General features: G+C 43.4%; 1 protein-coding gene across 1 annotated transcript in view; it reads right to left on the bottom strand.

The window, feature by feature from the left end:
* Positions 1-9,321, bottom strand: part of MTMR10 (myotubularin related protein 10) — a 780,230-nt gene that overhangs the window by 343,991 nt on the left and 426,918 nt on the right. The gene's annotated exons all lie outside the window — the stretch shown is intronic.

The raw sequence follows: 9,321 nt of genomic DNA, 5'->3' as shown, positions 1-9,321 counted from the left end.
AGGTCTTCTAGTCCAGCCCCGTTCAAGCAAGAGTTTGAGAGAAAAATTCACCCAATAATTCCACAGGAGGCCAAAGGAGAAGCAGTCAGGTCTTTATTCTTTCATCAAAAGCCCCTCTAGGATTAAAAACAACCCAGGAAGGCAAAATTACATATTCAAACATGAAGCTAAGGGGTGTATATCAGTTTCCTCATGCCTGGTGACATAGGTGGGTTTTCAGGAGCTTGCGAAAGGCAAGGAGGGTGAGGGCAGTCCTAATCTCCGAGAGGGGGGGGAGTTGATTCCAGAGGGCCGGGGCCACCACAGAGAAGGCTCTTCCCCCAGGTCCCACCAGATGGCATTGTTTGGTCGACGGGACCCGGAGAAGGCCCTAACCGGCCACTGGGATTCGTGCGGCAGAAGGCGGTCCTAGAGATATTCTGGTCCCATGCCATGAAGGGCTTTATAGGTCATAACCTAAAAGGTTCGCCATCACTGATATAGGGTCTCTCCCATTGGAGCAGGGGGTTGGGCTAGATGACCTCCAATGTTCCCTTCCAACTCTTGTTCCTTTCCAAGCAGCCGTCCAGGTGGCAAGCGTGGCCTTTAAAAATATATATATATATATATATTGATTTTTCTTTTAAGACAAATAAGACAAACAACATTTCACATTTAGAGGAGCTACCATTGCTCCGCTAAGTATAGAAGTCTTACTAATACAAAAAAGAAAACTAATTATACTTCAGATCAATACAGAAAAATATACTACAAATATACTACTATAATATAACGCGTCTATTTCAATATTCCCATTTTAACATTGTGATTAAAATAATTAAAATCAATTAATAAATCTAAAAAAAACCTTATCCATAATATTTCTTAATATACTACTATAATATAATATCTACTTCAACATTTATGTTATAACATTGTGGTTAAATATATAAAATCGATTACTAAAATTAAAAACTTATCAATAAAATTTCAATATGTCATTTATTCAGTTTAATATTCCACCCATTGTATACTTTCTCCCAAGTTTTATAAAACTCTGTTTCATTTGATTATTTAGCCGTCTCGTCATCATGTAGTTCTACACATTCCATGATTTTCTTAAAAACCTCCTCACCTTCTGGTATTTCCTTTTCTTTCCATTGTTGTGCAAATGTAATTCTTGCCGCTACTAATATGTGAATTATTAAATAGTATGTATTTCTTTTTTATATTTGGTATCAGTGATACCTAGTAGGAAGAATTCTGGAGTCTTTTTAATCTCCTTGTTCGTTATTTTCTTTAACCATTTTTCTACCTTGTTATTTATTTATTTATTTATTTAGTTAGTTAGTTAGTTAGTTAGTTAGTTAGTTAGTTAGTTAGTTAGTTAGTCCAATACACAATGAGGGTTTTAGCAGGTATATATCTATATACACATAGTAAAATACATGATGAAGGTTATAGAGGAGATGCTCATAGTAAAATATATCTAAGAAATAACAGAAAAGAAGATATAGTCATAGAACATATCAATGAAAGAATAGAGGAAGAGATATAGGAATAGAAGAAAGGTATAGGAGTCAGGAGATATAGAAGAGCAATAGGACAGGGGACGGAAGGCACTCTAGTGCACTTGTACTCGCCCCTTACTGACCTCTTAGGAATCTGGAGAGGTCAACTGTAGATAATCTAAGGGTAAAGTGTTGGGGGTTTGGGGTTGACACTATGGAGTCCGGTAATGAGTTCCATGCTTCGACAACTCGGTTACTGAAGTCATATTTTTTACAGTCAAGTTTGGAGCCGTTAATATTAAGCTTAAATCTGTTGTGTGCTCTTGTGTTGTTGTGGTTGAGGCTGAAGTAGTCGCCGACAGGCAGGACGTTGCAGCATATGATCTTGTGGGCAATATTTAGATCATGTTTAAGGCGTCTTAGTTCTAAGCTTTCTAGGCCCAGGATTGAAAGTCTAGTCTCGTAGGGTATTCTGTTTCGAGTGGAGGAGTGAAGGGCTCTTCTGGTGAAGTATCTTTGGACATTTTCAAGGGTGTTAATGTCTGAGATGCGATATGGGTTCCAAACAGATGAGCTGTTATGAAAATATGTACCGATCTCTTTTTTACATTTCCAACAAATAGGAGAGGTATTTGGGAACATCTTTGAAACCCTATAGGGTGGAAGGTGCCATCTATAAAACATCTTAATTTGGCTTTCTTGCCTCCTCCAGCTGTAGAAAGTCAGTGTGGGCTGCAGACAAGGAAAGAGGAGGGAGGGGAGGTTATGACCACGGCCTCAAAATTGTATTATTCATCCCATTCTGGTGCCACCCAGACCCCTGGCGAGTCTGGGCGGCCCTACAAAAATCACAGGCGACGTCAAAACTGACAACGCACAAAAACTCAAAACCCCAATTACAAAATCACATGAGAGATGAGGAGGCTATAATTACAAGGTGGCACATTCCTGAGTCTCCCTGAGGTGGGAAAGGCCTGCAGAATTCTTGGAGAGTCCTTTTAAAGGGGGATTATTGAAAGGGAGGAAAATAATAATAATAATAAGCGTGGGAAAACGCCTATGAGGCAAAACTCCACGGGGTGCGAAATCGCACAAAAGCAGGGGGGAAGCAATTAAAGCCCCATTTTAAAAAATCTAAAAACACGAAGACAGCTGCAAATAAAAGCCTTTTTGGGACGGACGGACACACACTCCCCTCCAAATTGAAAGAACAAGAGTCATTTTGGCATTTTAGCTCGGTATCTGGGCAGCTTTTGGACAGGTGGACTTCAACTCCCAGAATTCCCCAGCTGGCTGGCTGAGGGGTTCTGGGAGTTGAAGTCCACCTGTCCAAAAGCTGCCAAGGTTGAAAAACACCGCATTAAACTGGTAGGTCTTTGAAAAAGAGAACGCAGAAATGTTTTTGAAAGGAGGTTGATGGCCCAGGAGGTTTGACAGCCTCTTTGTGGAGATGGGGTGTCATATTTTGTATAAATGTGATAAAAACAGACAAGGGAGGAGAAAAATCTTATTTTCATTCGAAGGCCTTTATACCTCCGGCGGGTAGCTTTTGCAAGTGTGTTTGCTGGGTGCGTAATTACCCCTGACAGGAATTGTGCGATCCTCTCCCCTTAATCCTAATTCGTTAAGTAGGTAGTATTTATAAAGTCTGTTTTAACAAGCACCCCTTCATTCCACCCGCCGCGGAACACACACTTAACGTTAAGGACTCCGAGTGTTAATTGTTAGAAATGTCAAGTTTCCTCTTCAAATTTCTTCCTTTGGAAGAATAGCTGCGAAAGAGAGCTAAACACAATGCCTTGATAGATAAATACACAAATAAATCGACCCTGAAAGAACATACAAATCTAATAGATAGATAGATAGATAGATAGATAGATAGATAGATAGATAGATAGATAGATATCACATTTTTCAGCTCTGCTGTAATTTTGAACACTTACTAAATGAAATGTTGTAAGTCAGGGATGCAGCTTGGATTCTGGGCAATTGGGAGGCCTCCATAGATCCTGGGCCCTTCTCTCTTGCTTTCATACCCGTTCAGGTAATCTTCGGGGCTTTGCAACAAACCTGAATTTCAAAGAAAGGTGCATCTGCTGGAATGCCACACCTGAAAGTCCCAATAACAGGTTAACAGAGTTGGAAGGGTCATCTGTAGGTCATCTGGTCCAACCCCTCGCCCAAACAGGAGACCCTACACCAGTGATGGTGAACCTTTTTTTTCCTCAGGTGCCGAAAGGGTGTGGGTGTGCGCTATCGTGCATGCACAAGGGCCCACACCCATAATTCAATGCCTAGGGAGGGCGAAAACAGCTTCTCCCGGCTCCCGGAGGCCTTCTGGAGGCTGGAAACGGTGAGGGCGACCAACCAGTGGGACAGAAGTTGCCTGCAGATGTTTTGAGCAATCCAACACTTGGGACTTTCAAGGGGAGATTGGACTGCCATTTGTCTAGTGTGGCATAGTCTCCTGCACCAGCAGGGGGTTGGACTAGATGACCTACAAGGTCCCTTCCAACCCTAATAATAAATAAAAAATTAAAATATGTCCGAGCCTCCAGGCCCCTCATCCTCTTTGTTGCTGTTCTCTGCACTCTTTCTAGAGCAGTGGTTCCCAAGGTGGGGCCTTAAGCCCCACAGGGGAGCAATTTGATTTTTAATGGGGGCAATTTGAAAATGTGTGGGGTCTAGAGTTTAGATTCTAGACCTTAGCAATACTTTTTAATATATGCAAAGACAAGACTTGAAGAATTATATGTCCCAGTGGGGAGCATCGGGATTATAGTCTGGAGGACAGAAGGAAAAGGGGGGACATGATCGAAACATTTAAATATGTGAAAGGGTTAAATAAGGTCCAGGAGGGAAGTGTTTTTAATAGGAAAGTGAACACAAGAACAAGGGGCCACAATCTGAAGTTAGTTGGGGGAAAGATCAAAGGCAACATGAGAAAATATTATTTTACTGAAAGAGTAGTAGATCCTTGGAACAAACTTCCAGCAGACGTGGTAGATAAATCCACAGGAACTGAATTTAAACATGCCTGGGATAAACATATATCCATTGTAAGATAAAATACAGGAAATAGTATAAGGGCAGACTAAATGGACCATGAGGTCTTTTTCTGCCATCAGTCCTCTATGTTTCTATGTTTCTATTTTAGAGATGCTTAAGTGGGGCGTGGCCAAGGAAAGGTTGGGTACCACTGTCCTAAAGCAGTGATTCTCAACCTTGGCAACTTGAAGATATCTGGACTTCAACTCCCAGAATTCCCCAGCCAGCTGGGAGAATTCTGGGAGTTGAAGTCCAGATACTGTATCTTCAAATTGCCAAGGTTGGGAATCACTGTTCTAGAGTCTCAACATCCTTTTTCCTTATAGTGTGGTGCCCAAAAGTGGATGTGGGATTATTATTATTATTTATTGGATTTGTATGGATGTGGGATTCCAGGTGTGGCCTTACATACCCGACAACAATAACTCCGTGCCTTTGCTGGTGTCTCCTGGTGAGGCCGGTGGCCGTGGCTGTTGCTGCTTCCAGAGGGTTAATGAGCCTCCGTAATCCTCTTAGGGGTCTGCCACTGGGCGTCTGCCGATGCACAGGGGTAAAAGGGCCGGGAGGACGGCCGGACAGGTGCTTCTTATCGCCCTGGTGCTGCTGACCCTCACGAACCGCCTGCCTGCTGAGAAACGCAGCTCAGCCGACAAGGCAGACTTAAGATTCTCTTCTCCCTTTTTTCCTCCTCCTCCTCCTCCTCCTTATTTTTAGCACCGCAAAGATGTTTGGTTTGCCGGCCCGGCCTCGGTTTTATAATAACTCCACACACCCTGCGAAGAAGGAGAGGCGGGATTGGAATCGCTGGCTCGACTATATCCTAAGCAACCGGCGGGAGAGGATTGTGAAGGAGTTGGATGTGCAGAAAGCGCTGTCCCTCCTGGTTTGCACGGAGGCCTTCTCCTGGGAGGAATACCGAGAGGTGGTGTCCTGCGAGGAGCCAGCGCTCTCCTTGCTGGAGAAGCTGAGCCGCAAAGGTCCCGGGGCCCTGGCGGCCTTCTGCTCTGTCCTGGAGGAGGTCAGCCCTCACGGGCTCCTTTCCGTCCTCCTTGACGCTCAAGGTAAGCGCCCCGCTCGCTCGCTTGCTTTGCTCCCTCTCGGAAACCTGCCAGGAGGCTGATCAGCAGCGCTGCCTTTTCACACCCCTCTCGTCTATAATTAGGAATTACTTTCACTCTGGCAGGCGGAACTTGCTCCTGGTGGAGAGCCTCTTGCAAAGAGACACCACGAGTAGCAAGGTCCACCAGGGGGCCGGAACAGCCTGCCTGCCTGTCTAACTACCTATCTATCTTTATATCTGTCTGTCTGTCATCTTGTCTGTCTGTCTGTCTGTCTGTCTCTCTCTCTCTCTCTTTCTCATCCTATCTATCATCTATATCTCTATCTATCATCTATCTACCTACCTACCTACCTACCTCCCCTGCCTGCCTGCCTGCCTGCCATCCATCCATCCATCCATCCATCCATCTATCCATCATCTGTCTGTCTGTCTGTCTGTCTGTCTGTCTGCCTGCCTGCCATCTATCTATCTATCTATCTATCTATCTATCTATCTATCTATCTATCTATCATCTACGTATCTATCTGCCTGCCTGCCTGCCTGCCTGCCTGCCTGCCTGCCTGCCATCTATCTATCTATCTATCTATCTATCTATCTATCTATCTATCTATCTATCTATCATCTATCTATCTATCTATCTATCTATCTATCTATCTATCTATCTACCTATCTATCCACTTTCTTACTTATTTGTCTGTCTGTCTGCCTATCTGCCTTTTCTATCTATCCACCCATCCTCCATCCATCCATTTTATGTCTCAGTCTTTCCAGAAGACAAGGAAAGGGTCATCTGGTTCCGATACATTGGCCAGTTCTTAATATTTCAAAGAGATTATCAGCTGTCAATTTGCAGCTACGTTGCCATGGTGACGGATCAATCTCTCCCAACGTCACGCTTCTGCAAGGTTCATTGGGCGGCCGGTTCCAACATTCCCAAAGGCTCTGCTGGTTGGGCTTTAGAGCAAACCAGACACCCAGACATCGGGATGGTGTGTGAAAGTCTAACCAAGATTCAATTGTGCCAAGTCAAGGGATGTGTGATTCTACAGTAGGCTGAATCAAGAAGTTGAAAGGAAGGGATGGCCCACAGCTGCTGAAGGAAACACCTGTCAAAGAAGGGCCATGTGTAGCTGTATCTCACCCACCGTGGCAGGTAACCCAGTCCTCACCATCCAGAATAGTTGAATATCTATTCAGAATATCTCCGGGACCGCCTTCTGCCGCACGAATCCCAGCGACCAGTTAGGTCCCACAGAGTTGGCCTTCTCTGGGTCCCGTCAACTAAACAATGTCGTTTGGCGGGACCCAGGGGAAGAGCCTTCTCTGTGGTGGCCCTGACCCTTTGGAACCAACTCCCCCCAGATATCAGAGTTGCCCCCACCCTCCTAGCCTTTCGTAAGCTCCTTAAAACCCACCTCTGTCGTCAGGCATGGGGGAATTGACATGTTTCTTCCCCCTAGGCTTATAAAATTTATGCATGGTACGCTAGTGTGTATGATTGGTTTTAATTTGTGGTGTTTTTTAAAGTAATTTAAATATTGGATTTGTCTTACATTGTATTGCTATTGCTGTGAGCCGCCCCGAGTCTGCGGAGAGGGGCGGCATACAAATCTGATTAAACTTGAAACTTGAAACTTGATTTTAGCTGGTGATCTGCAGAAGACAATAACAGTAACTTTGCTGTGTCCAGTTCTGGAGACCTCGCCTACAAAAAGATATTGAAAAATTGAACGGGTCCAAAGACGGGCTACAAGAATGGTGGGCGGTCTTAAGCATAAAACGGATCAGGAAAGACTTGATGAACTCCATCTGTCTAGTCTGGAGGACAGAAGGAAAAGGGGGGACATGATCGAAACATTTAAATATGTTAAAGGGTTAAATAAGGTTCAGGAGGGAAGTGTTTTTAATAGGAAAGTGAACACAAGAACAAGGGGGCACAATCTGAGGTCAGTTGGGGAAAGATCAAAAGCAACGTGAGGAAATATTATTTCACTGAAAGAGGAGTAGATCCTTGGAACAAACTTCCAGCAGACGTGGTAGATAAATCCACAGTCACTGAATTTAAACATGCCTGGGATAGACATATATCCATCCTAAGATAAAACACAGAAAATAGTATAAGGGCAGACTAGATGGACCAGGAGGTCTTTTTCTGCCGTCAGACTTCTATGTTTCTATGCTTATCTCACAGAATCTGGGACCACGTTAACATTTCACTCACAAAGAGTAGGTTTACTCCATAGTAAACAGTGAGTTGGGAAACCCAACCCTTTTCTGTGTACTTATCTTCCCCCAGAGGCTTAAGAACTCTTTTCATTCACAAGCACTGATATTACTAGGAGGTAGACTAAGCAGGAAACACTAATTTATTTAAAGGTTGCATGATAAAGTTTTATGATCTTAGCTGCAAACATCAGATGAAACACAGGAGAGGGGGAAACCCCTCGGTGGGGTTTCTATGGCAATCTGTTTTAATTCTAAGAGCCACATGCCCACCACCAAGGTATTTATTGCCTCGAGAGGGAGACGACGTCACTTACCATTGCGCGATTTCCAACTTACTATCTTCGTTCTCTATAAAACTGACAGTTGCCAATCCAATTATACAGGATTTCCTTTTGATTTCCTTCGGAAGGGAAGGCCGGGCGGCTCTGTCCATCACCCTCTCTGATAATTGACAACAAGGATGGCGCATAAAGCCCCTCAAGGGAATCCTGACGTTTGCCAACTTAAGTGTGTCACGTCACACAACCTAAGCACATAATTGGGGAACATCACACTACACTTCCTTCCTTCCCTTCTTTTGACCCTGCGGCAAATTGTGGCTTCTCTAGACCCATTTCAGAACTTGGTTATCAGTTTTTTTTCATTTTCTTCTGTTCCATTGTGTCCGATTCTTAGAGAGTGCCTGGACAATCAGAATAGAGCTGGAAGGGACCTAAGAGGTCATCTAATCCAGCCGCTTGCTCAAGCAGAAGACTCTATAGCATTTCAGACAAGCAGCTGTCCTGTCTCTTCTTAAAAACCTCCAGTGATGGAGCAGCCATAACTTCTGGTGGCAAGGCATTCCATTGGTTAATTGTTCTTTCTGTTAGGAAGTTTCCCCTTAATTCTAGGTTGCTTCTCTGCTTGATTAGTTTCCATCCATGGTTTCTTGTCCTGCCTTCTGGTGCTTTGTAGAATAAATTGACCCACCTGTTATTTGTGGCAGCCTCTCAAATACTGGACTACTGCCATCATGTCACCCCTAATTTTCTTTTCTTTAGAAAATTTTCCACATATCTTGTGTAAAAGCACTGTCGGTTATTGTTGTTGTTGTTGTTGTTGTTGTTGTTGTTGTTGTTATTATTATTATTATTATTATTATTATTATTATTATTATTATGAGCTCCTAAACTCAGAGGCCTATAGAGGCAGAATTCCAATTTAACTTCTCCCAATCCAGGTGGGCTTCCCCAGACTCCCTTGGAGGACACACCGGAGAACCCCAAAATGAGAAGAGCTTCAGAAACGGACAACCACGATCCCAGCGAAACCAGTGATGTGGAAGGAAACTCTTTACTGGAGGACCCATTAAACTATCCCTTCAACACACACAGGTAAAAAGACAAATTATTATTATTTATTTAATAATTTTTTAAAATTAAATTTTATTACAACAAACAAAAAAATACTTAATACTTATTGGTGTTGGACAAATTATTATTAAGTCAATACAACACA

This window comes from Erythrolamprus reginae, chromosome 10 (assembly GCF_031021105.1).
Source record: "Erythrolamprus reginae isolate rEryReg1 chromosome 10, rEryReg1.hap1, whole genome shotgun sequence".
NCBI classification, from domain to species: Eukaryota; Metazoa; Chordata; class Lepidosauria; order Squamata; family Dipsadidae; genus Erythrolamprus; species Erythrolamprus reginae.
The sequence above is the reverse complement of the archived record's forward strand: the minus strand, read 5'-3'. Positions and strand labels throughout refer to the sequence as shown.